Raw genomic sequence first — 12,494 nt, forward strand, 5'->3', positions numbered from 1 at the left:
GTGCCTGGTGATGGTACGTGCCTGGTGATGGTACGTGCCTGGTGATGGTTCGTGCCTGGTGATGGTATGCGTCTGGTGATGGTACTGGTTGTCCTTCGTCCACTGGTGTTCGTCATCCTGGGGAACAGAAGCTGAGGCACAGTTGGAACTACACTTTTCCTGTGAACGATGTTGAACACCAAGTTGTTTATACCATTTTCCAAGTCTTACGTGGTTATGTTATAGCTAAAAGTTCCTTAATTGAAGGAGCGATTTCACTCTGGCGAGGCTGCTACATCTCTCCTGTGATGCGAGTGATATTGCTCAATTCTTGTCAAAGAAGGAGAATTTACCAGCAAGTTTCTCCGTTACAGTTATATTCTAGCATTACTGGTTCACTGACGGTAGTGCAAACATAGCCGCCACCAACTTATGAACAGTTACGAGATCATAAGTTTATGTAAACGACAGATGCTGAACGGCAGTTGTGATTTCTCGTGTTACCAGCAGGTGAATATGAATTCAGGATACATCCTGGCATGATCTGCCTTACCAAGAGTCGAGACGAGATTGCAAGATCCTTTTTCTTTTGTTTGAAAACTAAAAATATGATATCTACCTAAATACGTATCATGAAAAATATTACATTTCTGACGAAAGGTATCAGACCTTCTAGAAGGAATCAGAGATGTTTCGTTAATGATCACTGCTTCAGGGTGAGATACACGAATAGTGGAAAAGGTATCTCACGACAAAGCTAAACTCTTAGTGAATAAGTTAAGACGGGAAATCATAACAGTGTAGACACATGAATACATAGTGCCCACCAAATGTGGAAATCTGTATTTATTCATTTGCCGACAGATCGTCTGCTCTGCCAGCGTGGACACAACTGCAATAACCTGACAAGTTTCCCTAAGAATATCTAGTGTGGTTACCCGACTTCCTGAGAAGACCAGGTCTCTGCGATGCTTCCCCGGATCCCTCAACAACATCATAGGCTCCATGTGGCCTTCAAACAGACGCTTTCCTTCTGACTGCCGGTGTGGCTTCCTGACTGGCTGACGATCAAGCACGTACCACCTCCGTGCAGGTGCAACAGCAGTGGAGGCTCAGGGTTGCTCTGGGATGTACGTAATATCCTACGTTCACGCCTGCCATCACTGGGACCAGGAGACAAGACCTACTGATCTAGTGCCTCTGATTTAGGATTTGGGTGGAGGCTTCTGGTGTCACTGGTCCTTCGTCTACTCTGATCATAAGAGCGCAGGGGTTCGTCTCAAGTTATCTGGGCCATTCGAGTATCTTAAAGCTCCTCCACCTCCTCCTCCTCCTCAGTCGAACGTTATATAAAGCTTTCATGACGATGGCTCGTTAGGTTTAAAGATACCACCTTGGCCTTCCACATTCGTGTGTTATCTTGTGGAGTCGTTCGGCTCTGAAAACGAGTCGTCCTTATATAGATATGGGCCGAGGAGTCTCGCTCCGGTGGCCACGGTGACCGAGAGAGGGGACAGCCATACCCAGTTTCTTCTCCAGTGGACTGATCATATTCAAAAGTATTGTCGTCTGTGTTCTGTGACATGATTCAGGGATCTCTACTGGTCTGTGGGGTGGCAATACATGACCTTGGATATCTCCAGAAGCGAGGCACTGTCTTGTTCTATCAGGCAAAGGTCTTCTATACTGATACTTTACCTATTCTGATACTCTACCCTATTCCTGATACATCACCCTACTACAAATTACTACGTAGCATTCTGCTTTTGTTTTCATTATCCCTCTCCTTTCTTCGGACTAGAGTTTAAAAGGCTCCTTCGAAGCCCTAAACTTCTGCATCACATACGTCGAGTTTAGCATGAACATCTCCGACCAAATTTCTCGAGTCACCCCAAAACCTTAATATAATACAGCGAAGCTTTAAAGGCGACACACACTGGCTCCTGCGGACACCGCAGCAAGAACGGGCTACATGCTCTCACCAGGGGGAACAGGTCCATCACACTAGCACTTGAAGCCTTCATAGCGAGGCAGCTGCTGGGGTGTATGGGGTCCGGTGCCACTCCGGGGCTTCTGGTCAGGATTTACCCAGACACCACCATAAGCACACAGGTCTACACACACACACACTCCTGCAATCACTCCCAGTTTTACGATGTCTTCACATCTGTAACGTTCATGGAGCTGATGTGAGTGAGTGAGGTTGATGAAGGACAGCAAAATGCATCTCTGTCAGGCTCGTTCATGGCCAGTTCGATGTGTCACGTCTGGTTGGCTTGTTACTTCTGCAGACAAGGTCACGGAGATACTGTAGTAACCCGCTCGTCTCTAACTGACTGACAGTCCGGAGGTTTATATCGTTTTCGGAAGACCTTACACATCAGCCACCTTGTCTGCAATGATGGACTCTGACCTGGTGGTGTTTGACCTGCTCGTGTTGTTAGTGTGTGTGTGTGTGTGTGTGTGTGTGTGTGTGTGTGTGTGTGTGTGTGTGTGTAAATATTGTACTTACAGCTTCCAGGGTCACTATATCTCGCCCAAAGACGCCTCTGTGCCTGCTGGCTGTTTTCCCTCTCCTACTGAGAGATGCTTCTCTTCCACAGGCGCAGCTCCCGGGGGAGTGACCCAGTGAGCCTACAATGCCCCTGACTTCAGGTCGTCTCAGATGATTGCCGCTAGTACGTGGGAAAGATGGAGAACAAGGGACCTGATGGTCTACGACGAGGTTCGTCTGGAGATGGAGCCAGGCTATGTATAGCAGAGGGAATACGCTGAGTCAAGTCTTTGGTATTACGGATCTGTCGCCATCTAAAGGAACCAGAATTTAAACCCCACATTCCTGCAGTCGGGATGGAGGCTCCAGTGTCCACAACCTCATCCCACCTCCTCAGACACACGAGGCATTAAATGTTCCTGCTGACTGACCTCATAACTCCGTCATCTAGACCCCAGGGGGTCTACCGCACCCGATGCTGGGACTCTCAAAAGCGGCGGTGAGTCAGGCAGCCAAGACACGAGAAGCAATCTAAGTCCGCCATTAAGACGCGCCAACCTATTTCTGAGTCCTTTTAAGGTTTCCTGGCGTATACATGGACAACCTGAAGAGCACTGTTCAAAATGTCTCCCAAAGGTTAGATTTGGGTCATCTTTCAAGCATGGTATAATCTCACAGGATGTATATACTTGTCTAAGACATTTGCGAGACTAAGAACCAGCTGCAGAATTTGCATACACCTTGTAGAAAACTGTGCATCTTCAGCAAGACTGAAAGACTAGGACAAGCATTTGCGACTAAATCCAATGTGTGGGACACTCAAATGCAGTTTTAAAAAGGCAACCCTACGAGAGGTTTCTCAATGAAAAAATACAACAAGCAAAGACACGGATGAAAACTCAACATCCATTCCACTTCATGGAAAATGATGCAGAAACTTTCTCTTAAATAGTGAAAGTCCGTAACAAAAGCAGTTGCCTGCGTTCCCACCACCACCACCACAACTACCACAACCAACTGAGCAGCAAACGCTTACGAACCACTCAGTAAACAGAAGTAGCAGCAGCAGCCACAGATACAAAGCAGTAATGATCAGATCATGAAGCAAGGATGTCGCACGAGAGATACAAGAGACCTACCTGAAAACTGAAAGTCCAAAATGACGGAAGAAAACGAGGGATGAAAAAAAATTTCTGACAATATGCCCTTCTACGTGAAGGGTTAAAGACCATGGATTGAACATCAAGCCTCAGCATACCCTCTCTGAATCTGCAAGAAGTGGATCAGAAACCCTAAGAGTTCCTCACCACTAGTGTTTGATACTCTACCCTCGCCTTTGAGGTATTCAATATATAGATACTTAAAGGTATCTGACAGTGCTTTCGGTCCGACACCTACCGGTCAGAGTAACAGCGTTTCCATGTTGGGAGGCTACGAATACAACATGAAATTCTCATCAGTGGCAAATGTAATCCTACTGGGTGTAAACAATTACAGTGGTGTAAACAATTACAGTGGTACAGAGGGTGTTAACTATCACAGTGACATGGTGGGTGTTAACTATCATAATGGCATGGTGGGTATCCACTATTACAGTGGTATGCAGGGTGTTAACTATTCTAATGATGTGGTGGGTGTTAACTGTCATAATAATGTGGTAGGTGTTAACTATCACAGTGTTGTCTTTTGTAGAGGTAAAGTGGATTATTTTTCTTACTGGTGTTAACTATTTAGAGCGGTTTGAAGGGTATTAAAGAGGACTGGGTGTTAACTTTCACGGTGGTATGGAAGATGTTAACTATCACAGTGGTATGGTGAGTGTTAACCATTACCTTCGTACAGAGGATGCCAACTACAATAGTGACATGATGTATGTTAACTAGTGTACTAGAAGAGAGGGGTGTGTTATTACGGGGACATGGTGCGTGTTAACTGTTATAGTGATATAGAGGGTGTTGTTAGAGTGACGTGGTGGATGTTAACTTTCACAGTGGTAGAGAGAGAGATAGATAGACAGATAGATAGATAGATAGATAGATAGATAGAGAGAGAGAGAGAGAGAGAGAGAGAGAGAGAGAGAGAGAGAGAGAGAGAGAGAGAGAGAGAGAGAGAGAGAGAGAGAGAGCGAACGGTTATACTGCCATGAGGGATGTTAACTATCATAGGGTATGTGGGGTGGTAGCTATCATGATATGTAGGATGTTAAGTATTATATGGTTATGCAGGGATGTTAAGAGCTATGGTGGTAAGGGGGATATACGGTGGGTGTTAATTATTCTAGCAGCAAACCGGGTGTTAACTATTATAGTGCTATGGCGGGTGTTAACTATTATAGTGCTAAGACGGGTGTTAACTAGTATAGTGCTATGACGGGTGTTAACTATTATAGTGCTATGACGGGTGTTAACTATTACAGTGCTATGACGGGTGTTAACTATCATACTGCTATGACGGGTGTTAACGATTACAGTGGTATGTAGGGTGATAATTTAGTGCTCTGTAGGGTGTTAACTATTTTAGTGCTATGTAGGGTGTTAACTATTTTAGTCCTATGTAGGGTGTTAACTATTTTAGTGCCACGTAGGGTGTTAACTATTTCATTGCTCTGTAGGGTGTTAACTATTTTAGTGCTATGTAGGGTGTTAACTATTTCATTGCTAAGTAGGGTGTTAACTATCTTAGTGCTATGTAGGGTGTTAACTATGACAGTGACATGTAGTGTGTTAACTATTACAATAGTATGAAAGGTATTAATGACGACTAGCTGGTAACTACTACAGTGCTAACTATTACCACTAAAAGCACCTAACACAGGTCCAGCTCAAATGTTCAGAATATTTCTTTGGGAATTGTTTTAAAATACTAACTTCTTTTTTTTCCCATAAAGTTGGCAAAGTTTAATCAAACTGGGAAATACATAAAAGTAGAGACAACAGAAAACAAAAGGAGGAGGAGCAGCCACGAAGAGAGAGAAATTTAAAGTAAATAAAATAAATGACCAGAGCTTTTGGCTGATGTAGGCAGGTAAAGCTTCGTGGCTCTTCCACCACACACCAAAGATTATAATATCACACTGTGTATATGATAACTTATATGATGGCTGGAAATATAGGGACGTTTGGTCAGCTGAACTTTTAGGGAATTATTTGAAAACCAATTTGCTTGTCTTCAAATGTAATTCATGTGTCTGATGAATAGGTCCATTTATAATTGTCTTAGCGTCTGTATAGTTCTGCACTGACTGTGTAAATCCATGAGTGAAACAGAAGCAATATTATATATATATATATATATATATATATATATATATATATATATATATATATATATATATATATATACATAATTCATTCTTACTGCCTTTATTCATTCCCACCGCCACCCCGCCACACATGAAATGACAACCCCTCCCCCTCCACGCACGCGGGGTAGCGCTAGAAAAAGACAACAAAAAAAAGGCCACACATTCGTTCACACTCAGTCTCTATCTGTCATTATATATATATATATATATATATATATATATATATATATATATATATATATATATATATATATATATATATATCAGCCTTATTTTCTAGAGGTAAAGTTTCACGTCTGTGAATTTCTGTATATGTCAATCGCAACATCGCTTGAGGATCCTCACTGTGTGGTATATAGGAGTCGTATATTCGTTAGCTTGCCTCCTCATGTGCCTCCTGGCGTGCAATACTGAGATAACTTAAAACCTTATCTATCTTCCCCCAACGTATAATTTATGAGGAAAAACCTACACCAACTGGGGTACGTGATCACAAACGTACAGCCAGCTATAACTGTGCTCTCACTCATCCATGAATTGAACACGGAGAGACGATCTTTGAGTACAACGGTATGGCCCTTAAGTATGACGGCACCGTCGCATAACACGACGGAACGATCCTTGAGCACGACGCCGGTACGACCTAAGCACGACGGTATAGCCCTCGAGCACGACGGTACGATCCTCGAACACAGAGATAAGGATTGTACCTTTCGTGTACCGTCAAGCTCAAGTGGCTGGCATTGTCGTGAAATACGGACATAATGAACTAACATGAGAGTAGCTCCTCTTACTGATGAAATACGATCTTATAAAACACCATAGTTAATATAAACACCACAGCTTCCAATCTCTACGAATCTGAGTTAATATTGATGTTCCTCACATGACTAATTCGTCTCGTATGATGATAAAAAAGCAGTAATGCTTTCCATAAAGTAGACGAGACAAACGAAGACAAACCACAAATAGATCCTTTTTTGCTTAACCTTTGAACACCTGTGCACGGAGGTGTGTGATAGGATGTGGGCAGTAATGTCAGAACTCTTGGGAAAGAGTCATCACTCTGTCCACTTGTCGACCTTCTGATATTAGCAGAGAGTCTGGAAGAAGGACTTGTATAGCCAGAATAACCATCCACATCGCTGATGAACCTCATGCAATCTCAGTACTGTAATATATTCTCATTACGACAAATTGTTCTCACACACTGGTATGTGAGGGAGAGATGATGAATGTAATTATCACCCCCTCGTTGACCATGATAATAGACTATATGGAAAAAAAGAAATCATGAAAAGACTTAAACCATCTTAAGACTAAGAGAGAAAAAATGATTTTAGGAACATATCCTTGACCTTTCAAAAGACCCAGAACTAAAGGGTCGGCAGAGCCTGTGACATTGACGTGCGGCTTTACTTGTAACAGAAGCCATTCTGGATGCTGGTCGGTGTGTGTGTGTGTGTGTGTGTTTGGAGGTGGCGTGGTAGAGAGGGTGTCGCCAAATACAGGTTGGCCGAGTTCGGTTTGAGTTGGTCCTAGGTGATTTCAGGGGAACAGATTGAAACGTGAAAAGTTAACAGATGGACAAGGCGGACGACGGAGACCAGGGAAATGATGGCGGGAAAGTGCATGGCCTCTGGTCATGTACGTTCATCAAAGGCCGGTAGTAAACAAGCGTCACGCTTGTTGACCACAGGCGTCTTAGCTCCGTCTCTCTCTCTTGTACATCAACTGACTGTTCTACGTCTTCTATCATTCCTGTTTTCTCCGCTAACGATGTGATCATTACATGAAAGTGCACTTGGGCACCTTTCGTGTTTCATTTTCCTCTTGGTTTTATGCATATATATATATATATATATATATATATATATATATATATATATATATATATATATGGAGAGAGAGAGAGAGAGAGAGAGAGAGAGAGAGAGAGAGAGAGAGAGAGAGAGAGAGAGAGAGAGAGAGAAATATACAGAATGAGAAATAAAGATATAAACAGAGATACTACGATGCACACTTTTCTTCCCCACGTAACTATTGGCGGTAAAAAAAAAAAAAAAAAAAAAAAAAAAAAAAGAAGCCAAGACGGCGATGGCGACTGTTTCAAGTGAGTGATAGCATAAACAACAGGAGCCAATTCTTCCCAAGATGTTACGTTGGTGTCTCCTGGAACTTGGGAACTTCAAGACGTGCTGATACAGCGGCACGACAAGTGTGGCGGGGGTTTCTCTGAGTGCCACACTCGCTCGCTGTCTCTGTCATCAAAAAATCTAATTTCTCTTAGTTATGCACATAAATACATATGTAAACTGATGCATCCGTAGTGATACATGCTGAACGATAGGCGTTACCGGACGGATCGGGATCTGGCAGGAACATACCGGAAATGATAAGTAAATACAGTAAGACGACATATATTTTTCATTTTCATACATATTCGCCATTTGCCGCGTTAGCGAGGTAGCGCCAAGAACACAGAACTGAGCCTTAGAGGGCATGTCCTCACTTGACCCCCTTCTCTGTTCCTTCTTTTCGAAAATCAAAACCGAGAGGGGAGGATTTCCAGTCCCCCGCTCCCTCCACTTTTAGTCGCCTTCTACGACACACAGGGAATATGTGGGAAGTATTCTTTCTCCCCTATCCCCAGGGATATATATATATATATATATATATATATATATATATATATATATATATATATGCCTACATTCCCTGAGCAGCAGCAGCCTGAACATCGCCCGAATGACAGGAATCCATGGGAAAAAGAGTATTTTCCCAAGTTAATGTGATCATCACAGCCACAGCGGGCGTTTACTGATGGAGGAAAGTGTGGCAAGACACTTCCACAAGGGTAGGATAAGTGAGCCAGCCTGGGAGACGTGTGTACTAACACTGTGCTGGGGCGACAGCGGTGTGATGAAACAGATCCAGCGCGGAGTGGGCGGGCGTAACGACGTGGAATTCGCGTACAGTGGTTCATAGCTGGTTCAAGATCGTTAAGGATGGGGGAACATAAGGGTCTCGTCTCCCATCTTTCCCGTTCAGCAAACAACACACATACGCGCGCGCGCACACACACAAACACACACACACACACACACACACATGCTCTCTGCGGGAATGGAATTCATCTAGTTCCTCTGGTGTACATTAACCCGGCGGGGCGTGCAAAAGGGATGTTAGTGCTGGATGATGCAAACGAATCCTTTTTTCAAATGGAACCTTGGACGTAGACTATGGGTAAGTAAATGGTTGGAATTAGTGAGCATCATTTGAATCTACGAGAGTAGTACTACTGAGATGGAGTTCAAAACGGGGAAGTAGTACTTCCCTGGGCGGCTTCTGTCCACAACCTACTGACACGGAGGGTGTAAGATGGTTCCGGCCATCACTTCAACACTTCCAAAATACCCCGGCCGCTGGTTCAGTCAACTGAGAACCGTCGCCCCTTGTATACCACATCGTTGTAATTCACTATACTTCTTGTATGTTCAGGTCCCGGTCACTGATATCTTTTTCACTCCATCCTTCCATCTCCAATTTGGTTTCCCCTTTCTCATTGTCCCCTCCACTTCTGACAAATATGTCCTCTTTGTCCAACCCATTTCAACATACCTTCTTCTGCTCACTCAACCACACTCTCTTCAATACCACACATCTTTCTTACCCCTACACTGCTTATTCGATCAAACCAACTAACACCACATGTTGTCCTCAAACATTTCACTTCCAACACATCCACCTTCCCCTGTACATTCTTATGTATTGTTCACGCTTCACATACTTACAACATTCTTGGAACTGAAATACCTTCAAACACATCATTTTTACCCTCCGAGATAACGACCTTTCATCCACACAGAACTAAATGCTCCCAAAACCTTCGCCTGCTCCCCCACCCTATGACTCGCTTCCGCTTCCAATTGCTCCATTCGCTGCCATGTCCACTCCCAGGTATCTAAAACATCAAACTTCTTCAACATTCCCTCTATTCAGACTCGCACTCCACCCATCCTGTTGAGGCTCTGACCTGCTAAACCTAATAACCTTGCTTTTATTCACATTTCCTCCCAACTTCCTCCTTTCACACACTCTCTTACACTCAATCACCAATTTCTGCAGTTTCTCACTTGAATATGCCACCAGAGCTGTATCATCAATAAACAACAACAGACTCACTCCTCCTCCCTTTCCCCCCATCCCATACAGGCTCCATATTTTTCCCTCTCTTCCAGACCCTTGCAATTACCTCTCTCCCAACCCTATCCCTAGATAAATCAAATAGCCATGGTGACATCACACACCCCTGCCGCAGATCAAATTTCATTTGGGAGCACCCACTCTACCCTTTCCCTACTCGTACACACTTCTCAAGCACTAGATGAAAACTTATCGCTGCTCCAAGTAACTTTCCTCCCACACCATATATTCGTAAGACCTTCCACAAGGCATCTCTATCAACCCTCTCATATGCCTTCTCCAGATCCATAAATGCCACATACAAATCCATCTGCTTCTCTATTTCTCACACACACTATTCAAAGCAAACACCTGATCTACACACCCTCTACCTCTCCTGAAACCACATTTTCCCTCCCCAGTCTGATGCTCTGTACGTGCTACCACCCTCTCAATCACCATTCTCCCATGCATCTTACCACGTACACTCAAGAAACTTATACGTCTGTAGTTCGAACACTCACCTTTGTCCTTGCCTTTTTACAATGGCACTATATAGGTATTCTGCCAATCCGTAGACACATCGCCATGATCCATACATACACTAAAAATCAATAACATAGTAACCCCCTTTTAAACAAATTCAAATGCAATACCATCCACTCCAGCCGCCTTGCCACATTTCATCTTACACAAGGTTTTCACCACCTCTTCTCTCTTCACTAAACCACTCTCCCAGACTCTCTCACTTCGCACACCATCCCGACCCAAACACCCTTCATTTGCCACCGTATCATCGGCCAAACTCATCAATCCTTCAAAATACTTGTCCTATACATAATCATTTAGAATTACGACAGGACCAATTTCTGTGAAAGAGTTCTAGTGTTACCCAAAACCCTTTTAAAACAACCCAAGGTTGCGTTACTTCAAGTAACAGGGAAATGTTGACTCCTATGGAGTGATAGGTTATTTGACGAGAATTGAGTCCAGTGATACAGCCTCGCTAAAGGAGACTTTTCATATGCGATGTAAATTCAAACAGACGGAGTCCTGTAACACATGTTCTATATACACACATATACGTGTATATATATGTATTGTCAATGGACTCAATCATGGCATATAATGCTACCAGAAATAATGTGCTCCATGACACCAGGATCCTTTCATACAAAGGGGTCAAGGGGTCCTGTGTGTGTGTGTGCGTGTGTGTGTGTGTGTGTGCGTGTGTGTGTGTGAAGAATAACAGCAAGGCACAGTAAATGATCATCTAACTAGCCACAAGTACAGTATTAATACTATGAACCCTTCACATTACGTTAATAATCTTACACACACACACAAACACACACACACACACACACACACACACACACCATCGTGCATAAAACAAAGAAAACGAATAACACACGAAATGAAAGCGTTAAATGCTTAAGTTTAAAAAAAAGTTCTTAATGAGACATGCCATATTAAAAACAGAACAAGGATGAAGACCGCTCACGGGTCTGCAGCGAGGAGCGAATGCGGCACACGGTGTGGTGTGGTGTGGTGTGGTGTGGTCGTGCTGGGGGCAGATCAAGGATGTGGAGTGTTCCTGGCTATGTTGATCATCGGGTAGTCCGAAGCTTCGCTAAGGCTTCGAAAAAGATGAAAATGAACGACAGAATCAAACCTTATGGTTCGAAATCTTAGCTGTTGGCTAGGGAATGGCTTGACTACTATACATAGTACTTCAGTTCATACAAATACCACAAAATTGTGGAGCACTTCGAATACGATCTTTATCGCTGAGCATATTTGCTGTCGTGTACTTGGGCTTGAAGATCTGTGAGATCTACGAGTAAAAAATCTTGAACATGATGATTAAGTTTGCTTCGTAATGCATACGTGAAAACGGGACTGGAAAATAAGCTATACCGTGACTGACAACTAGTGATGGCTAGAGAAAACGAAGAGGCGTAACTTAGTTAAATGTCTGCCGATATAATTAAGTAAATGATAAGAAGCCTTTGGAATTTAAGGTTTTCGTAATGAGTTGCAGTTCGTAGTACAAGGTTAAGTAAGCTGAACAAAAAGAGTAAGCTTGAGGTCCAAGGGTTAATCTTAAATGACGTATGTACTGAATAGGAAAGAATGGATTTAATTTCGCAGAGGCCAGTGCAAACGCGTTTTCATTACTTATTTAATCAAACCAACTTGCACAACATACTATCCTCAAACCTTTTATTTCCAACACAGCACCCTCCTCCGCACAATATTATCATATAATAATGATGGGACGACTAGGCTTTCAAACATACCATTTTTGTCCTCCATGATAACGATCCTTTCACACATTCTTCAGTGCCTCCAGAACCCTCGCCCCGTCACCCACACTATGGCTCAATTCTCCTCCCGTGGTTCCATTCGCTGCTATGTTGACTCCCAGGTATTAAAACAATTCATTTCCTCCAATTCTACTCCAATCCAACACATATCCCAACTATCCTTAACTCTGTTAGACCTAATAACGATGCATTTATTCACATT

Source organism: Panulirus ornatus, chromosome 1, assembly GCF_036320965.1.
Source record: "Panulirus ornatus isolate Po-2019 chromosome 1, ASM3632096v1, whole genome shotgun sequence".
NCBI lineage: Eukaryota > Metazoa > Arthropoda > Malacostraca > Decapoda > Palinuridae > Panulirus > Panulirus ornatus.